Source organism: Cervus elaphus, chromosome 9 (genome assembly GCF_910594005.1).
Source record: "Cervus elaphus chromosome 9, mCerEla1.1, whole genome shotgun sequence".
NCBI lineage: Eukaryota > Metazoa > Chordata > Mammalia > Artiodactyla > Cervidae > Cervus > Cervus elaphus.
Genome location: NC_057823.1, coordinates 109345409 through 109366799, shown reverse-complemented (window position 1 = coordinate 109366799; position 21391 = coordinate 109345409). Strand labels below are relative to the sequence as shown.

The following is a 21391-nucleotide window of genomic DNA, read 5'->3' as shown; positions in this document are numbered from 1 at the left end:
TCCGCCCGGCCACCAGAAGACACCAAGGGGAGAGTGGGCCACGGGGCGGGGGGCAGAGGGTGCAAAGTCCAGGACTCGGGGCAATGGCCCTCAGTTCCCTCCATGTGCCAGGCTTGTGAAGTGTCTCTACATGAACCGTGTCAGTAATAACCACCCACGATTATTTTCCTGTTTCTCTCATGCTTTCTTAAAGGAACGTGTTTGTCTGTGGCTTGGTTTCCCTACAGGAAGGGAAGCCACGTAAACTCCCCATCTTCTGTGGTTTCAGGCCGGGGACACGGGAGGGAGAGTTAGGGGTGGTGTAGGCAGAGGGGCTTCAACTAAAAAACGGTGGGGACCCAGAAACCTGCAGGGGCTTCTCACCTGCACCTCCGACCAGAGCTGGGCCTGGAATCCCCTGGAACCCTGAGCAGGTCAAAGCTTCTCCCTCCCCTCCCCTCCACTCCCATCCCCTCAAAAAGCTGACTCCTGGGCCAGTCCACAACACCCGCAAGTCCCCCATCACCCACAGCTCCACACAGGCCCTCCCTCACAGAAGTGGGATGACCTGGATGGTGGCACAGATGATGTGTGACCCCAGAGCTGGGGGTCTCAGCTGACCTTGAGCAAGGGGGTTGGTGCTTTACACCAGCCCAGGGAGCTGCCAGCAGCCACAAGCCACTATCTGAAGCGGAGCTGGGAGATGGGGAGTGGGGATGCGAGCTCTCTGAGGTCCCATGCTGTCCCCAGGACAGCGGCCAGGCCCCACCTGACACCGTGACTGCCCTGCACGGTCACACAGGACACCAGCAGTCACGGGACAGACAGCCAGCTGCCTCCGCCGCACGCTCCACCCTGACCACGGCAGCCCCGTGGCTGTACCAGTCCCGCCTGCACGTGGCTCTGCATGGCTGCCAGGGCTCGGGGACCCTGGGTGAGTCGGTGAGGGCAGAGCTCCAGAGGCCAAGCCTGTCTTCAGCCGCCAGACCGGCCCTGGTGACCAGACTCATGAGCCCAACTGGTGTCTGAAGCCTTTGGGAGAATGACACCACAGACGCTGACCTCAGAGCTCAGACTCCTGAAAACTTACTAAACAGATTATTTTTAGTCTTTTTTTAAAGGGGGATGTTGGCAGGAAGGGGGGAGGGGTATGACTTCCTTTGTAGTGCAGTGGTTAAGAATCCACCTGCCAATGCAGGAGACACGGGTTCAATCCCTGATCTGGGAAGACCCCACGTGCCGTGGAGCAACTAAGTCCGTTCACAACTACTGCAGCACAAGAGCCTAGAGCCCGTGCTTCCCAACCAGAGCAGCCACCACAGGGAGAAGTTCAGCGCAGAAACGAGAGAGAAGCCCCCACGCCCGACAGCCAGAGAAAAGCCCGCACAGCAGCGAAGACCCAGCAAGCCGAAAATAAATAAATAACCTTGCTTTAAGTAGGAGATCGCAGCATTCTCTGCTGATCCAGAGGCTGGGACTCTGAGCTCCCAACACAGGGGGCCACGTTCAATCCCTGGTCAGAGCACTAGATCCCACATGCTGCAAGTGAAGACCCTGTATGCCACAGCTAAGACCCAGAGCAGCCGATTAAATGAATACTTAAAGATAGGAGTCTGTTCATCTGTCATCAAGAGAAAACTGCAACATTTTAGAGAAAGAAAAAAAACACAAAGATCTTATTTTGCAAGTTCTCATGGTTGATTGCAAAAAATTCCTCATAATATTCAGCTGTTTAAAAAAAAGAAATCTAGAAAATACAGAAACTAAAACCCACCCATAAATGTGTAGGGAACACCAATTACTGCAGCATCCGGCCACCACACACAGGAATACATGTGCATCTTTTTCTTCTACAAAAGCTTTCAGCCTCCACCGCGCTCCCCACCGGCCTCTGCTCTGCTCTCCAAGAAGATTGCCCTTTGGCCTCTTGACCGGGGGTTTCTGTTGAACTCAGGGAGGCGGAGGAGCAGGGCTGTGAGGTTGGGGGCACCGTCTGGCCTGCAGTGAGGAGAGAAGCGCGAGTGCTCCGCCTCTGGGTCCAGTAACTCCAGGGGCCTCGGGGAGCCGCCCGGGAAGAAGCCTCTAAAATGCCTTCCCTGCAGTCTCCACAGTTACAGCAAGCCCCATGTCTCAGGATTCGGCTGTGAGTTAACAAATCCTCTCTTGTTGGATGGAAAAGTGTTTCCACAGAGAATCTGTCCAGATCTTGGCCTCAGTTGGTCCTCTTGTTGGACATGAAACATGTTTCCACAGAGAATCTGCCCAGATCTTGGCCTAGTTTGGTTCTTTTGTTGGACATGGAAAGTGTTTCCACAGAGAATCTGCCTGGATCTCAGCCTCGGTTGGTACAGATGTAACAGGCAGTACGTTCAGGGCTCAGGGAAGTTAGTTCTCAAGCTCCCTGGGTTTAGGGCTACATCGCCTCCTCACCTCCACTCCTTCCACAGTCATGGAGCATTCTCTTCCAGAGGAAGGTGTTTGGCAACATCAGCCACAAAGACACATACTGAAGAGGAGAAAGGCCACGGCAGGCGGGGCTGGGTGTTCCTGGGGGAGCAGAGGGGCCTTGGACACTCCATGTTGGACCCCTGCCCCACCGGCTTCTCCTCCTTCTCACTGGGCATGCAGCTTTCACCTGCTGGGTGCCCGCCAGTGAGGGGCTCCCAAGACACCAAGCTGGGGTTGGCGACAGGGGAGCTGGATGCCAGGGAACCCGAGACCCTGCAGCAGGTCAGTGCACTGTGGACGAGGGCCGGCCTCACTGAACGGTTAGGCCCTGTGCATTCAGGACACCCTCTCTGGACCCCAGGTGCAGGTGCTGCTGCCCCCACTGCCCACCTGGGTCTCAGGAGGTGGAAGAGAGACCAGGTTGTCCTTCCCACCTCCTCCCCAGATAATGACAAAGGCCAGTTCCCAAAAGTCAGAGCAGGGTGGGCAGAGTGAGTCTTGGGTCTCACAGGGTCCCTGTGAAGAGGGATTCACTGCTCCCTTGATCCCTCTTGGCTGGTTCCCCTTCTGTGTTGTCTTCACACCAAATCTCACAAGGACGAGGCAGTCCAGGTGCCCACAGCATCACTCGCCCAGGTGCTGACAACCCTCCTTATTTAATATGGGCAGGGAGACAGCGTGGCTGGTGTGACACTCCCCTGGACCAGAGACGAGACCCACCAGGGTGTGTCTCTTCTACTCCTGGGACCCAGGTGGGCACTGGAGGCAGAGCACTTCCCGCTGGGGTCTGGAGAGGGTGTCCTGAATGGACAGGGCCTAACTGACCAGTGTGGCTTCAGGGGGTATGGGCAAGAGGGGTACTAACTCCTTTCTAAATATTTCAGACAACCACTGAGTTCCTTTTGGTTGTTGGTATCAGGTCTTTTTATATGGTCCATTTTCAGAATCTTTATTGAATTTATTACAATATTGCTTCCATTTTATGTTTTGACTTTTTTACTGCAAGGCATGTGGGATTGTTACCAAGTCCAAGCTCGCTCTGCTTGCCTCATAACAGGCCAATAAGTCAGAGGCGAGGTGCTGAGGCAAGGAATACAACTTTACTTGGAAAGCTGGCAGAAGGAGAAGATAGCAGACTAACATCTCGAGGAAACCATCTTGTCAGGGTCTGGATGCCAGTATCTTTTATACAACACAGAGCTGGGAGGTGAGGAAATAAAGTAAAAAACCATTAATCTGGCAAATATCTCCTGGAATGGCCAGTCTCAGGAGGATATGTGTTACTTTCTCCCTTCCTGCAGCCATCCATAGGTGGTCAGGTCCTGGACAAAGGCAGAGGGGCTAGGTTTCCTGGGGCAGGCCATTATGTATGGACAGTATCCCTGTGGCAAACAAACCAACAGGAAACAAAGGTTAAAATAAAAGATTTAATTTGAAAAAAAAAATTTTTAAACATGGAGTCAAATTTTGTTCTTCCTTATAACAATTCCCCACTCTCAGTGTCCATTCCACAATCTTATGGGAAAAGGGGTGATGATTGTTCTAACTGCTCCATCAGTTGCATCTTTTGGGGAGTGTCCACCATTGGTGCCAGTGTTCCAAATGCTGAGATTTGTCTTCTTTTGTTGCTCTTTGGAAAGTGTCTACTTCATATGTGTAGACATAAAAATATTTATAATCTAAGTGTTGAGAGTTAAGTTTTTTCAGCAAGAATGTTTTAGGATTTCAAAAATGCAGGCAGCATCTAAAGGTATGGAATTTAGCACTTTTTATGTATGGGAAGATGCCAGAGTCATCTCATTGAAATTATTCTTTTTGATACACACCTCACCATCTGGGGCCAGTATCCTGTCTTTTCCTTCCCAAGTTTCCTCAGGGACCCCTGTGGGGAGTGGCTGCAGTCTGATGGATGCTAGAAAGTAGGAGGGGGAACCTGGGTCCCCACTGTGATCATCTCAGCAGAGAGAGCAAGCACATCCTGTGAGTCCAGACAACCTGCCAATGTTCAGGGCTCAGCGTTCAGCCTGCGGGATCCACAGCCGTCAGCTCAGCCACCATGCTCTGCACTCAGTTGCTATGTAGCCCTGAAACCTGCACTGCAGGAGGCCCTTTAATGTGGTGTCCTGTCCAGCAAACTCTCAGTCACACCCTCCAAGCCTGACCCAGGCCCAGCTTTGCTGAGAGGGTCTCACTGGGGACCCAGGTTCCCCCTCCTGTGCTCCCACATTTCCTTCGGTTCTGTGTGATATTAACTGTTTTTACAGCCGTCATAATAATGTTGAACACACTACCTTCATGCTGGCAGTCTCGGTCTTTTGTTGTCCCACTGAGATTCCATGAAAACACATCAGACACTGGGCTGGAAAAGGAGGGGCAGGTCTGGTCTCTACTGAATATGGACGTCTACTGGAAGATCACAGTTGCAACCTCACCTGCTGCTCATCAACTTTTTGCTGGTCCATGTGCCCTGCAATCAATTGCCCAGATAAGCCTGCTCCCTTCTCCCCATGCTAATGCTGGTGAATTGGAACAATTACCAAGTAGTCACCTGAGGAGTCTCCAGGAGCCCCAGGTATGGGGAACCACTCAGGGGTAAAGAGGAAATAGGCACAGGCTTGTATAAAATGATACTGTAAAGCACTGATTCCTAAACACAAGTCAAGTGAAGCTCACATGTGTTCTTCCCTTTTCCTTAGCTGGTCTCCCTCTGCACATGATTCTGGCCCATGCAGATGGGGTGAGACACAGTTCCCAGACCCCCATACCTGGGGTCACACATTCCCTTGGTCAGGGCACCATGGCTGTGGTCGGCAGGCCCCTAATGTGTAAACAAGCCAGGCCCATATGGTCAAAGCTGTAGTTTGTCCTATAGGCATGCATGGATGTGAGAGCTGGACCATAAAGAAGGCTGAGCACTGAAGAACTGATGCTCTCAAACTGTGGTGTTGGCAAAGACTCTTGAGAGTCCCTTGGACTACAAGGATATCAAACCAATCAATCCGAAGGGAAATCAACTGTGAATATTCATTGGACAGACTGACGCTGAAGCTGAAGCTCCAATACTTTGACCACTTGATGGGAAAAGATGACTCATTGGAAAAGACCCCAATGCTGGGAAAGATTGAAGGCAGGAGGAGAAGGGGATGACAGAGGATGAGATGGTTGGATGGCATTGCCGACTCAATGGCCATGAGTTTGAGCAAACACCAGGAGATAGTGGAGGACAGAGAAGCTTGGCGTGCTGCAGTCCATGTGGTCACAACAGTTGGACACGACTTAGAGACTGAACGACAACAACCAGGTAGCCTATCTGTGTCTCGATGAGTCCTGGGGAGGTGAACGTGTCAGAGCGAAAGACTGAGAGCCCTGCCTCAGCACTGACCCCCGGGAGGGCCATGGAACCCCACGGTTACCCAGAGAAACCCACCTCAGCTCCAGACTCCAGACCTCTGAGCACTGACATGCAGATACAGGCAAGGAGTTTTCCAGGAGAGAGGCCAGGCCAGGTCTGCTCCCAGGTCTCCACATCCTACTGCACAGAGAACCCCACCAGGTGTAAATGTCCTCACTGTAGAAGAACACGTCTCATCTAAACATAATCAGTGTAGACAGGACTTGCAGAGGTCTGAATCCACAGTGTAGACAGAACTTGGCCAGGTTCAAAGTCGCCTAGGGCTGCGCTCCCAGGAGGCACAGGTCACACCCCCGGGTCTCTCATCGTTGGACAGGGGCTCACCCACGTGTGAGAACTGGGACGTACCTTTCTTGAAGAAGAAATCATCACTGGCTCCACACTTCACCCATATCAGGAAACGGAACAAAAGCTTTGTCACTAAACATTTCGGTGGGGAGAACAAAACTGTGAGCACGTTCTGCGGCCACGTGGTGGTCAGGGCCCGGGGAGAGCCAGGAACCTGGTGGAGCGCAGCCCAGCGTCCTGTGAGGACAGACCGGCAGTGGCCCGGCTGCCGCCTCCTGGGCTCCCAGCAGGAGGCGCGGCACGGGTCGCCCAGGCAGGACTGACCGGAAGTGGCCCGGCTGCCGCATCCTGGGCTCCCAGCAGGAGGCGTGGCCCGGGTCGCCCAGGCAGGACTGACCGGAAGTGGCCCGGCGGCAGCATTCCGGGCTCCCAGCAGGAGGCGCGGCCCGGGTCGCCCAGGCAGGACTGACCGGAAGTGGCCCGGCGGCAGCATTCCAGGCTCCCAGCCAGAGGCGCTGCCCGGGTCGCCCAGGCAGGACAGTCCTGTAGCGTCCACGGGGAGAGCCGGTCCGTCCATCCTGCTGGTCAGTTAGGGAGGGAGTGCGCTCAGGCACTGCTTCCTCGCAGGGGCGGGGGTAGGGGGGTGGGCCTGACACCTCCTAGGCTCCTGGTCAAGTGACTTCGTGCCTGGGTTGATGACCACAGGGCACCGTGCTGCATCCAAGCGGAGAACGCGGGCAGATGTGGGGCACAGACGCCATCCGAGCAGAGCGCCTGCGGGGAGCTCCCACCTGTGCCCGCCTGCCCACCTCCCCATGACCCATTACTACACACACACACTCCCACGCCGCACACGTAAGCGCTGTGCACCTACACCGTGCACACACACAGCACGTGTCAGCCAGCACACACGCATAGCGCGCACACAGACACACACACACACACACACTCCCACTGTGCATCTACACCATGCACACACACACATAGCTCACACACACACACATAACACACACACATGCATAGCATGCACACACACACACACATAGCACACACACACACACACACACACACACACACTCCCAGGCCGCACACATGTGTGCTGTGCATCTACACCGTGCACACACACACATAGCTCACACACACACACATAACACACACACATGCATAGCATGCACACACACACACACACATAGCACACACACACACATAGCACACACACACACACATAGCACACACACACACACACACTCCCAGGCCGCACACATGTGTGCTGTGCATCTACACCGTGCACACACACACATAGCTCACACACACACACATAACACACACGCATGCATAGCAGGCACACACACACACAGCACACACACACACATAGCACACACACACACACACAGCACACACACACACACACTCCCAGGCCGCACACATATGTGCTGTGCATCTACACCGTGCACACACACACATAGCTCACACACACACACACACACATAACACACATACACATGCATAGCACACACACACACACATAGCACACACTCCCAGGCCGCACACATATGCGCTGTGCACCTACACCGTGCACACACAGCACATGTCCGCCAACAGGTGCGCACACACATAGCACACACACACACACAGAGCACACACACACTCCCAGGCCACACACATAGCACACACACAGCACACACACACACACACACACACAGCGCACACACACACACTCACACACTCACACACACACTACCAGGCCACACACATATGCGCTGTGCACACAAACAGCATGTGTCCACCAGCAGGCGTGCACACACGCATAGCACACACACGAGGGATAAAATGATTACCCTAAAGTGCTCGTTTCTAAACACAAGTGAAGCTCATGTGCATTCTTCCCTTCTTCTGAGTTTTGATGGTTTCCAAAATAAAAAAGTTTATAAAGTAGTTAATGGTGAGTGACTTTTAGATCATGGGACTTTCTGAAGTTATTCCACAAATACTACAAGAGGTGAGAGACGAATGAAGATATTCCGTTTGTCCCTCAACAGAAGAATGGACAAGCAGAACGTGGTCCAGCAACACAATGAACGTTGTCCAGCCTGAAAGGAAGGCAGTTCTGACACAGGCTACAGCGTGGATGGACCCTGAAGACATTATGCTCAGTGACATAAGGCAGACACGGAAAAACAAATGATGTTTGAGTCCACTCATACAAGGGACCTAGAGCAATTGGCTCCATAGACACAGAAAGCAGGATAGTGGGTGCCAGGGGCTGAGGGAGGGGAAAGAGGACTGAGTGTCTCATGGGGACTGTCTGGGTTTTGCAGGATAGAAGTAGCGGCTGAACAACACCGCCCACAAGCATGCACTGCAGCAGCATTTACAACAGCTGAGACATGGAAGTAACCAAAATGTACATGGACAGATGAATGAATAAAGAAATCATATATGCATAGAATGGAATATGATTCAGCCATGAAAAAATAATGCCATTTGCAGGGATAATCTAGAACTAGAACAATCAAAGTAAGTAAAGTACTTCAGAAGGAAAAACTGATACCAATGAGCTATTTTATAAAAGTGAAATACACGCACAGTCAGGAAACAAACATGGTTACAGAAAGAGAGTGGTGGGTGGAAGTGATAAATTAGCAGGCTGGGATTCATTTATCCTCACAAATACATATAGAACATAGAATCAGCACGCGCCTACTTAGAAAAGATGGTGTACTACACACTCTATTATAATGTGTATGTGAAAAAAACAAAGATGAATCAGAATGTGCATGGGGATAACTGTTGAAGAATCTCTCCACCAACAGGCACAACACTGTAAGTTAGCTATCCTCCAAAAAGAGTAAACACTAACTTTAAAAAAGAAAAACAAGGATTGATGAGCCACAGGCTTCGGCATGTGCCAGAAGAAACCACGGACTAGGAGTCACCCTAAGGCTCTGGTTACTGTAGTAACAGGACTAGGGCATGAAGAAATCCTGTCTCCTTGTGGCCATCTCCCACTACAGAAACTTCAAAGCTATTGTTTACACTGCAGTGAAATAAGAAAAAAGTTTTTTCTCTTTGGCCTTTTGATTCCTTCTCTACTTTAGCTGTTCCTGATCTACAGTCTGTGTTGATAACTGTTTCCTTCTTTTCAGAAGATTAACCTATTGACTGTTTTGAAACAATGCAAAAAGGAACAAGAGCATAGGAACCTTATACCTTTGTGGAAATGTTTTTTGAGGAAATAGACAGATGGCTTTAATCCCCAAGCTGGAAGAGGAGAGAACACAGTAGACTTGTGCCTCAAGAACTGTGTCTCCCCTGATAGGGAATCGAGGGGATCACACAGTTGGGGCTCACAGTCAGAGGTTGGAGATAAAGAGCAAACATATAAAGACCCTATATTCTTTCTTTTTGCCTTGCTTCAAAACAGTCAATAGGCTAGCGTCAGAGAGCCCAGTAACTTGGGTCCAGCAGGCAGTCACAGGAGTTGGGGCCATTGTCTTTTGTAGACTGCATTGAGGCTTTCTTTCCATAATGCAAAAACAGAAAACAAATTATAAGGGGAGGTTTGCAGAGAGAGTACCGTAAAGTTAAGCATCAGGATGTGACTAGCATAAAATTAAAAGATAATAGATGTGAAATATGGCTCATGCAGAGTTAGAGGGTGATAGGTGTAGGATATCCCTGGAGAAGGGCATGGAAACCCACTCCAGTATTCTTGCCTGGAGAAATTCATGGACAGAAGAGGCTGGTGAGCTACAGTCCATGGGATCACAAAGAGTCAGACACGACTGAATGACTAACACACACACACACACACACACACAGGTGCAGGATTAGCTTACATAACAGGTTAGTCTTCTGAAAAGAAGGAGACTTAATTATCAACGCTGGCTGTAGCTCAGGAACAGTTAAAGTAGAGAAGGACTCAAAAGGCAAAAGAGAAAAAAACTATTTCTTATTTCACTGCCACACTTAAAAACACTTCATATTCACAAGGACTGCTGGGCTCTAAATGATACCAGCACTTTAAAAATGTCCATGGGTAACTAACCGAAAACAAAAACTGGGTAGACTGTGAAGATGAAAATTTCCAGTCAATTCCACACACACTAGTTAAAACCAAAGCCCATGAAAACATGCTGCACACCAGGAATTGTTAGAGACGTGCAAATAAAACCACAGTGTGGGAACACTGCAGCTGTTTGAAAGGCCATCCTCAGTCTACAAAGGAAAACAGTGGAGAAGATGCGGAGGAAAGAGAACATTCACGGTGCTGATGAGATGTAAATGCTGAGAATCACTGTGGAGAGGAGTATGGAACTACCTTTGTTAATTTTTAGTAAGACAAACACATTGCTTCCAGCCCAGGTCACAGGGGGACTTAAAACATGTCCTGCTCAGCGTTCCCTCATCTCAGCACCAACAAGGGCAGGAGGTGCCTGAACAGCCGCCCTACCTGAAGTAGCAGACAGCCTCGGTGAGCGACGCATCAGTCAAGTCTCTGCCTCGTCGGGCAGTTAACGAGCCCCCCCCCCCCCCCCAGCAAAGGGCTCCTTAACTCCAAATTGATTTTGCACGGAGAAGAGGAAAGAATCAGACATAAACTATAAACTAGATCAAGTATCTTTATTTTTAAATATAAAAAGTGAAGGATAAAAGCAGTAAAAATTACACTTCAAGTGAATAAATTACAAACCAAGTCAACTATATATTCTGACTTATATATAAAACAGAGGAGGAGGAGGATGCTGCTGCTGCTGCTGCTAAGTCGCTTCAGTCGTGTCCGACTCTGTGCGATCCCATAGATGGCAGCCCACCAGGCTCCCCCTTCCCTGGGATTCTCCAGGCAAGAACACTGGAGTGGGGTGCCATTTCCTTCTCCAATGCATGAAAGTGGAAAGTGAAAGTGAAGTCGCTCAGTTGTGTCCGACTCTTAGCAACCCCATGGACTGCAGCCCACCAACCTCCTCCGTCCATGGGATTTTCCAGGCAAGAGTACTGGAGTGGGGTGCCGTTGCCTTCTCCGGAGGAGGATGGAAGACACACAACTACCGTGAGTGAGCAGCCCTTGACTGGTGGGTACCACCTGGGTTCTCCAGTCGACTCTGCCACCAAACTTGGCTGCAGACGCTGGCCGGGAACCAGAGCTGCTCTGCCCATCACACCGGGAGGAGGCTTCTTTGTCGCCGGTGCACAGAGAGAACCCAAGTCTGTGCCTTCAGGAGCCTCTTCTGCCAGGCTCCATGCAGAAGGCTCAACCTGAGCCTTGTTCTTCATGTTCTTCTCCTTCAGGTAAATGGTGATAAAATGAGGCGAAGGAAGGGCCTAGAAGTTGGGCACCTCCCTTTTCTGCAGCTGTTTTATTTTCTTCTCCTTCTGTAAGTGACTTTTTTGTAACAAAACAGAAAGGGCGCATTTCCACAGTTCTCACTGGGATTTTGGGTTTCAAAGGTACCTGTCTTGGGGCGATTGTTGGGCTCTTATGACTCCTGCCTGCTCTTCACCCTCGTCCTCTTGGGTGGGTTTGGGTTCTTTTCTTCCAAACAAAGGCAGGAGTCCTGGGGACAGTGAGTGGAATTTCTTTCTTATTGGGATCACCCACAACACCTAAGAAGATATGGTAAGGGCAAGGCTTTGCATAAATTTAAAGTGTTTATCCTGCAATACCCTCTTTGCTTCTCGCTGTTTGATTCTTTTTCCATTTCAAAATCAAAGCCAATAGGCACAGTGGGTGGCTTCTCTGGCAATTTCTTAGGAAAAATGTGCCCACTGTAAAGAATTCCAGAATCCAGTTTCCATGCTTTAGATTTGTAGAGCCCTGCTTCTACAGGATTACATTTCTTGGATTTTCCACTTGTTTCCAACACCTCCACCACCTCTTGCTGCCTCTTAATTCTCTTCTCTGACTCTTGCTTCTCACTACTTTTTAGGATCTGCTGTATATGGGAAGAAAAACCTGGAAAAGAATAGATATGTGTTTATGCATGGCTGAATTAAGTTCCTGTACACCTTATACAAACACAACACTGGACATCAGCTCTGTTCCAATGTTAAGATCAAAATGAAATTGCACAGAAAGCAAAAAGGGCGGGGCGGGGGGGGCGGGGGGGGGCGGGCGGGGGGTGACATGAAAAATGCTGCCTCCTTGTGGCCGTTTTCCATAATGACAACGTCGAAAGCTGTGCTGATGGGCACTTAATACTCAGAAGGCCCATGGGGTTGTGACTAAACAACACCCGCTTTCAAGGAATGTTCTAGAAGCGTTTATTAAAACGTTTATCAAAATGTTCAAGAGTCATTTGCAAGAGGTTTCACTCATACCCTTTACAAAAAGACAGGAAATGTCAATCTTGCTAAATATTAGAGAAATCCAAATCAAAACTACAATGAGGTATCACCTCACACTGGCCAGAATGGCCTTTGTCAAACACTCAAAGAACCAAGGCTGGAGCGGGCGTGGAGAAATGAGAACCCTCCTCCATCGATGCTGGAATGTAAACCGGAGACAGCCACTGTGGAAACTGAGTGCTTGCTAAGTCACTTCAGCCGTGTCTGACTCTTGCCGGTCCTGTGGACTGTAACCCGCCAGGCTCCTCTGCCCATGGGATTCTCCAGGCAGGAATACTGGAGTGGGTTGCCACGCCCCCCTCCAGGGGATCTTCCCCAACCAGAGATTGAACCCATGTCTCTTATGTTTCCTGTGTTGGCAGGTGGGCTTTTTACCACTAGCGCCGCCTGGGAAACCCATGGAGACAGTGTGAAGGTTCCTTAAACAATGAAAATAGGAACAAAATTACAATATTCCTGTCAACTTAAAAAAAATAGTCACAACCTAAAAGTTGAGTTACGTTTTATTCATTGGGAACTTTTAGGATTTCAAGCCCAGGAGACACCATCTCGGGTAACTCTGAGGGAACTGCTCCCAGGAGGCGAAGGGAGGAGCCAGGTTACACAGAACTCTGTAAGGAAGGGCAGGTGGTCTGAACATCAAGACTATTGCTAAAGAAAGCCAGATACCCTGAGGGAAGGGATTTAGTGCTCTTCTGTGTGCGGGAAGATGCCGGAGTCCGCGCTCCCTGAAATCACTCCTTTCAGGTGCACCTCACCTGTCTGGGGCCAGCGTCCTGTTTCCACGTCCTGAGCGTCCTTTCCTCAGGGCTCGCCTTAGAGCGTCTGCAGTCTGACGGCTGCTAGAGAGCAGACATGCCTCTCCTTCCCGAGCGCCCCGAGGGCTCCCTGGCTCACTGGAGGGCTGCAATTGCTGGTGACTCTGACATCCTTGTTTACTGACACAGCAGGAAACAGTCCACTTCTCACTCCCTAACACCCTACACACAAATAAACTCTAAATAGTTTACAGATCTCAATGTGAGGACACTCTAAACCCTTGAGGAAAACATAGGCAGAAAATGCTTTGTTGTAAATCACAGCGGCAAGCTCTTTTTGGATCCACATCTTAAGAGTAACAATAAATAAAAATAGGCCAAAAGGATGGAATTAACCTTAGCAGAATTTTCACAGCTAAGGAACCCCTAAATAAAAGAAAAACACAACACTCAGAATAGGAAAAATATTTCAAACAAAGATCCCCACAAAGAATTCATCTCCAAAACATACAGACAGCTCAATATCAAAAAACAAAAATACCCAATAAGAAATGGGCCAAAGATTTCAATGGACATTTCATGAAGAAGGCATACAGATGACAATTAACCACTTGAAAAGGTGCTCAGCACCACTAATGGTTAGAGGAAGGCCAATCAAAAGTCCAGTGAGCTATCACCTCACCCCAGTCAGAATGGCCGTCTCAGAGACCCTCCAACAATACATGTTGCAGAGGATGCGGAGAGAAGGGAACTCCCCTGCACTCTTGGTGGGAATGTAAATCGGTCCATCCAATACGCAAAGAGTATGAAGTTTCTTTTTAAAAACTAAACATAGAAGTATCATAGGATCCAGCAATCCCACACCTAGGTGTAGATATGGAAAAAACCAAAATTAGAAAAGACTGATCACAGCAGAAATAGATGTTTTTTTCTGGAACTCTCTTGCTTTTGTGATGATCCAGCAGATGTCGGCGATTTGAACTCTGGTTCTTCTGCCTTGTCTAAAACCAGCTTGAACATTTGGAAGTTCATGGTTCACTTATTGCTGAAGCCTGGCTTGGAGAGTTTTGAGCATTACTTTACTAGCATGTGAGATGAGTGCAATTGTGCGGTAGTATGAGCATTCTTTGGCATTGCCTTTCTTTGGGATTGGAATGAAAACTGACCTTTTCCAGTCCTGTGGCCACTGCTGAGTTTTCCAAATTTGCTGGCATACTGAGTGCAGCACTTTCACAGCATCATCTTTCAGGATTTAAATATCTCAACTGGATTTCCATCACCTCCATTAGCTTTGTTCGTAGTGATACTTTCTAAGGCCCACCTGACTTCACATTCCAGGATGTCTGGCTCTAGGTTCATGATCACACCATCATGATTATCTGGGTCATGAAGATCTTTTTTGTACAGTTCTGTGTATTCTTGCCACCTCTTCTTAATATCTTCTGCTTCTGTTAGGTCCATACAATTTCTGTCCTTTATTGTGCCCATCTTTGCATGAAATGTTCCCTTGGTATCTCTAATTTTCTTGAAGAGATCTCTAGTATTTCCATTCTAATGTTTTCCTCTATTTCTTTGTATTGATTGCTAAGGAAGGCTTTCTTATCTCTCCTTGCTATGAGAAACATATATGCAGGTCAGGAAGCAACACTTAGAACTGGACATGGAACAGCAGACTGGTTCCAAATAGGAAAAGGAGTTCTTCAAGGCTGTATATCATCACTATGCTTATTTAACTTATATGCAGAGTACATCATGAGAAACGCTGGGCTGGAAGAAACAAAAGCTGGAATCAAGATTGCTGGGAGAAATAGCAATAACCTCAGATATGCAGATGACACCACCCTTATGGCAGAAAGTGAGGAAGAACTAAAGAGCCTCTTGATGAAAGTGAAAGAGGAGAGTGAAAAAGTTTGCTTAAAGCTGCACATTCAGAAAACTAAGATCATGGAATCTGGTCCCATCACTTCATGGAAATAGATGGGGAAACAGTGGAAGCAGTGTCAGGCTTTATTTTGGGGGGCTCCAAAATCACTGCAGATGGTGATTGCAGCCATGAAATTAAAAAACGCTTACTCTTTGGAAGGAAACTTATGACCAACCTAGAGAGCATATTCAAAAGCAGAGACATTACTTTGCCAACAAAGGTCTGTCTAGTCAAGGCTATGGTTTTTCCAGTGGTCATGTATGGTTGTGAGAGTTGGACTGTGAAGAAAGCTGAGCGCTGAAGAATTGATGCTTCTGAACTGTGGTGTTGGAGCAGACTCTTGAGAGTCTCTTGGACTGCGAGGAGATCCAACCAGTCCATCCTAAAGGAGATCAGTCCTGGGTGTTCATTGGAAGGACTGATGCTGAGCCTGAAACTCCAATACTTTGGCCACCTCATGCGAAGAGTTGACTCATTGGAAAAGACCGTGATGATGGGAGGGATTGGGGGCAGGAGGAGAAGGGGACGTCAGAGGATGAGATGGCTAGATGGCATGACCGACTTGATGGACATGAGTTTGAGTAAACTCCGGGAGTTGGTGATGGACAGGGAGGCCTGGCGTGCTGCGATTCATGGGGTCGCAAAGAGTCAGACACGACTGAGCGACTGAACTGAAATGAACTGATGATTACAGCTGCACTAGGGCCATAAACCAGACATGGCACCAATCTAAGAGCAGAACACAGATGAACAGATAAAGAAGATGGGGTACCAAGACATAACACAGTATTATTCAGCCACTAAAAGGGATCAAATAATGACATTTCCAGTCACAGGGAGGAAAGTAGAGGTGATCATTCTAAGTGAAGTAGGGAAGACAGAGCAAGACAAGAATCATATGGCATCACTTCTAGGTGGATTCTAAAAATGGAGACACATGAACAAAGAGAAACGGCCTCACTGACATGGTTCCCAAGAAGAAGCTTGCAGTTACCAAGGAGGAAAAGTGGAAGGCAGGGAGGAACGAGCTGGTTCAGATTAACATACACACACTACTCTTTATAAAACCATCCACAAGGACCCACTGCATAGCACAAGGAACCCTCTTCAACACTCCGTAATGACTTACGTGGGAAGAGAGCCTGAATAAGAATATGATGCGTCCAGCTATGCATGACTCACACCTGGAAGGACACACCTCACTCATCACTGTGCTCAGTCGCTCAGTCGTGTCTGACTTTTTGCGACCCCATGGACGGTAGCCTGCTAGTCTCCGCTGTCCATGGAATTTTCCAGGAAAGTGTAAGGTACAGTTCCGTCAAGGCAGAAAAGGAAAGACGACCTCAACAGAAGTAGGTTACATTTATTCAGGCAAGGAGGGGCGACAGTCGGCCTAACGACCAGGCTGAGCGCCAAAAGGGATCAGGGAGGCTTCATACTTATAGGGAGGTTTGTGGAAGCGATAAGGGAAACGTCAATCAGGTGGGATATTTTGAGTATTCTTTTGTTGAGATTACACTTGTAGTTGGGCAGGGGGTGATAAGTCTTCTGGGCGGTGTAGGGGGTGGTAGGTTTCCGGACAGGGGGTGATAAGTCCCAGATAGATGCAGCTGGCCTGGAGCATCAGGATGGAACTAAAGTTATGCTTTGTTTTCTCTGAAGTTAGATGATTCAGCAAGGGGCCTTTGAGACTGTTGTTCTCTTTTCTAGGCCCAAAAGACTCCTTCAGAAAGAATACTGGAGTGGGTTGCCATTTCCTTCTCCAGGGCATCTTCCCAACTCAGGGATCATGTCTGAATCTCTCGCACTGAAGGAGGAAACAGACAAAATAGGCTTCATCTTGAAAGCAGGACTCCATCTTGGGCCGGGCTGTGGACTTTGAGCTCTATGCCCAGTATCTATGGAAACGACATTCCAACTGGAAAACCAGACACCCTCCCCCCATGGAAGAGCCCCAGGGCTTGTACCTAGACACTCCGTTGCCTAAAAGAATACCCTAATTATCTGTGTAACTGAATAGAATCACAAATTCTATTATGTTTATTGGGGTGTGACCACAGGCCTATTGATAATTGTCCACTGTTAACTACCTAGGCTTAAGGCATACTAATCACAGGTTTACGGCATTTGAATCATTGGTTAACTTAGACTGTATATTTCTTTTCCTTTGTTCAGACTAGTTTCAGGGAATTTGGGGAGGTGGGTTTGTGCACGTACACTTAGGGTATATAAGGTTTTCACAAAAACTGGTCAGGGTCCTTGGCTAAGAGGAGACTCTGCCTGGGGCCTGCCATATAATAAACTGCACTCCACTATCTGCATTGTCCTTCTGAGTGAGTTTGTTTCCCGGAACGCTTGGCTACAACATTTGGTGCATTGGCCAGGAAACTCACTTTGAGGAGACAAGTCCCATTTGGGACTACTCCAAGGCCTTGCAGCTTGAATCTTCTAGAGGTGGGGAAGGCTCCTCGCCCTTCTGGAAGGATTCTGCTTCTCAACGCCCGGACCTTTCACGTTAGCAGGTAGTGTTCGGCATCAGGGGAACTGAGCGCTGGGGTGAGGAGGAACCCCCCCGGCAGGGTGGAAGAGGGAGCCTGATCACCCCCCTGGGAGGGACTGGAAGGGGCTCAGACCCACATGAGCCTGGAATAGGCAGGTGGCAGCGATTGCTTGGTACACAGGTCGACGAGCATGTTAGGGCTTAGGAAGGAAATCTGTGAAGATCATTAGGAGGCGTGTCCACGCCCTCTTGGGGAAAATTATTACCAAGCAATTGCCAGGGGATTTCTAGGAGAAGAGACTGGGTCCTTGTGTGCTTGTATTCTGCCCGCCCGGGAGGGGTCCCGTCTGCTGTGAAATGCTTGACCCCTTGGAATCGTCAGGCTAGAAGGAGGGGGATACATAAGTGAGTACAAATTGGCTTTTCCGGAGACTGCCTGGGACGTGGGATAACTAACCCATCTGTGTCTTCATCCGTGCCTGAGCAAGCCCACCGAGGCAGAACGGACTTTAAAAGTTAAGGGAGAAACAGTCTCGGACCACGTGGTGTTCTGGTTCAGCCATGCTGACCGGCAGGTGAAGACACGCCTATCCCCCTCTGCCTCTGGGATCTGGCAGGTAAGGCTCTTCTCACCCCAATTAGGAAGGAGGCAGAATGGCAATTTAAGTGTTTCATTGAGCGGAAATATCATAAGTACATAGGGTACTGAGAACTTCGTAAACAGAACGAAAAGGAAAAGTATAAGACGGTGTGAGAAGGTAAGCAAGATGGGGGGAAGTGAATCTAAGGCAACTGTACTGGAGTGCATGATTAAAAATTTAAAGAATGGATTTGGAGGAGACTATGGGGTGAAGATAACCTCCACATACTCTGTGAGGTCGAATGGCCCCCTATGGGAGTAGGATGGCCATCAGAGACCACCATGAACTTAAAAATAGTGGAAGCAGTCTATACAGTAGTCACAGGAGAGCCAGGACATCCGGATCAGTATCCATATATTGACTCAAGGCTAGGGATAGCTCAGGAGAAGGCAATGGCACCCCACTCCAGTACTCTTGCCTGGAAAAATCCCATGGATGGAGGGGCCTGGTGGGCTGCAGTCCATGGGGTCGCTAAGAATCAGACACGACTGAGCAACTTCACTTTCACTTTTCACTTTCATGCATTGGAGAAGGAAATGGCACCCCACTCCAGTGTTCTTGCCTGGAGAATCCCAGGGAAGGGGGAGCCTGGTGGGCTGCCGTCTGTGGCATCGCACAGAGTCGAACACGACTGAAGCGACTTAGCAGCAGCAGGGTTAGCTCAAGACCCTCCTACTTGGACAAGGTTCTGTATCCAGAAGGGAAAAGGAAAAATATTAATGGCACAAAAATTGACTGATGATAAAAAAGGAAATTCTACAGGATTTGGACGGGGATGACCTGCCCCTCCCCCATACTGGATGATGACGCGACCGCCGCCCAGTGCTCCACCAGGACCAGAGGCCTCCTTAACGCCTGATCCAGGGCCGGGTGAAGTTCCTGCAGCGGCCGCTGCTCCTCCTCCAGCTCTCCTGGAGATTGTAGAGCCACCGCTTAGGCAGGCTCTGATCCCAGCGACGGAGACCTCTGGTCAAGGCCCCCAGAATTCCACCTCGGCTGGACCTCCTCGACTGTATCCACCTCTTCAGGTAAGTACTGATGGGAAAGGGGATGAAAACACAGGAATTAGACAGAGGCTGCACACTGCCAAGGAACAGGGGGAAAGAACCCCACTACAGATGCCCCTCAGAGAGCTACAGCAGCCTCCGGGTCAGGACGCATGTGGGCACTACCATCAGCCCCCCGTAGCCTATTATTACCAGCCATGTTCCTCTACGGATGTATTAAACTGGCAGAAACATGCTCCACCGTACTCGGGGGAGCCACAGCCATGATTAGGCCAACGGAGACTATTGTTCGAACCCACCGCCCTACATGGGGTGACATAATCCAACTGCTAGTCTCCCTTGTCAGCCCTGAGGAGAGACACAGGATCCTCACTGAGGCCAGAAAATGGTTCAGAGAAATGGCACCTGCGTGTCCTGCAAACCCGCAGCAGTGGGAGAACCAGCTGCCCCCAATAAGAGGCCCAACTGGGGCTGTGACCCAGAGGAAGGGAGGGTCCTCAAACCCACGGTGGTGGGAGAACCAGCCGCCTCCGGTGAGAGGCCCAACTGGGGCTGTGACCCAGAGGAAGGGAGGGTCCTCAAACCCACGGTGGTGGGAGAACCAGCCGCCTCCGGTGAGAGGCCCAACTGGGGCTGTGACCCAGAGGAAGGGAGGGTCCTCAAACCCACGGTGGTGGGAGAACCAGCCACCCCCAATGAGAGGCCCAACTGGGGCTGTGACACAGAGGAAGGGAGGGACCGCCTGCAGAGACATCGGGCGGGTATTTTACCAGGCCTCAAGGGGGGGCCCAAAAACCTGAGTATGGCAAAACCCCCCGAAGTGATTCAAAGGGAAATCGAATCACCCTCTGAGTTCTAGGAAAGACTGTGCGAGGCCTGTAGACTTCATACGCCAATAGATCCAGAGGCTGCTGGGTCTCAGATGGTGATAAATGCAGGCTTTGTATCTCTAGCCTACCCCGAAAATGTCAGATGGGGGACACCAAGAGACTCATGAATTTTTATACATCCCTGAATGCCCAGTACCTTTGTTAGGAAGAGACTTGCTGTCTAAATTGGGGGCACAAGTGACCTTTCCCCCCACGAAAGACCCACTGTTCGAGTGGGCTCAACCACCTATTTACTCTTCCTCTCGGTAACCCCTCAGGATGAATGGAGGTTGCACGATCTCCTAGAAGGGCTAAACATTCAAGAGAGAGAGAGTTAATGCAATTCCCTGAGGTCTGGGCAGAAGACAACACCCTCAGGCTTGCAAAACAAGTCCCAGTGGTAAGAGAACTCAAACCTGATACAATTACGTCAGGCCCACCTTGGGCCTGCCAGACCTTGCTAAGCCATTTACTCTTTACATGACTGAAAAGGACAAGATGGCTATGGGAGTGTTCTCCCAGACTATGGGGACATGGGACAGACCTGGGCTTCTCCAGAAACGGCTGGACCACTTTCCCCCGGGTGGCTGGGATGCTTACGGGCAGTTGCTGTGGTTGCATTACTGGTCCGGGAGGCAACCAAGCTGACTTTGGGCCAAGATTTGATCGTAAAAGTCCCGCATAAGGTCAACACCCTCCTGCGAGGGGACCCCCATAAGTGACTGTCGACATCCTGGATTACTCAGTACCAGGGACTGTTATGTGAGAACCCCCATGTTAATATTAAGCCTTGTCAGGCCCTGAATCTGGCCACTCTCCTTCCTGTGGAGGAAGGTGGACCCTCACACGATTGCAAGGAAACCCTAGAAGAAGTTTATGCCAGCAGACCTGACTTAAGAGACCAGCCAGTCCCGGACCCAGATTGGGTCCTGTACCCCAATGGCACCAGCCTGGTGAAACAAGGACAACGACTGCCGGGATGTGCAGTAGTCATGGAAGAAACCATCGTTGGGGCTAGCTCTCTGCCATCACACTGGTCCGCTCAACGGGCCAAACTACATGCTCTAACCCGGGCCCTCCAGCTGTCAAAAGGTAAGAAGACAAACATTTACACAGACTCCAGGTAGGCTTTTGACACACTACAGGGCTCTGTATAAGGAGAGAGGCCTTTGACAGCTAGTGAAAATGATATTAAAAATAAGGAAGAAATTAAGACCCTA

General features: G+C 49.7%; 1 long non-coding RNA gene across 1 annotated transcript; it reads right to left on the bottom strand.

Annotated features, from left to right (window-relative positions):
- Positions 1 to 351: 351 nt before the first annotated feature.
- LOC122700693 lies at positions 352 to 21129 on the bottom strand. The gene is made up of 3 exons (XR_006342867.1): positions 20914 to 21129; positions 18520 to 18522; positions 352 to 363 (listed from the first exon to the last, which is right to left on the bottom strand). It is a non-coding gene; the product is annotated as an uncharacterized LOC122700693 (long non-coding RNA).
- Positions 21130 to 21391: the final 262 nt, after the last annotated feature.